Source organism: Protobothrops mucrosquamatus, unplaced genomic scaffold (genome assembly GCF_001527695.2).
Source record: "Protobothrops mucrosquamatus isolate PMUCROS unplaced genomic scaffold, P.Mucros_1.0 scaffold3025, whole genome shotgun sequence".
Classification (NCBI taxonomy): domain Eukaryota; kingdom Metazoa; phylum Chordata; class Lepidosauria; order Squamata; family Viperidae; genus Protobothrops; species Protobothrops mucrosquamatus.
Genome location: NW_015389040.1, coordinates 250,593 through 250,949, shown reverse-complemented (window position 1 = coordinate 250,949; position 357 = coordinate 250,593).

Below are 357 nucleotides of genomic sequence, written 5' to 3'. Positions count from 1 at the left end.
ATGTTTTTTTTGCATCGTAACGTAATCGAAGAGGCTGGGTCCACCAGCATGCTAAGCAGTGGCGGAATTCAAATATGTGAATAACCGGTTTTTCTGTCTGGATGCCGCTTCCGGAAGTCCATTCTGGGCCTGGGCCACAAAAAAAAATTAGCTACCGATTCTGCCGAACTGGTGCCAACTGGCTGAATCCCACCACCGAGGCTAAGGCATTAGCTTGGTTGGTTAAAACTAGCCACGCTTAGCCATTTGTGCAAAGTGGGGAGGGAGGAAGAAAAGAAGAGAGAGATGGAGGGAGAAAGCGGGGGTGGGAAGGAAGGAAGGAGTGGATGGAAGGGAAGAAGAGAGGGAGGGAGGGAG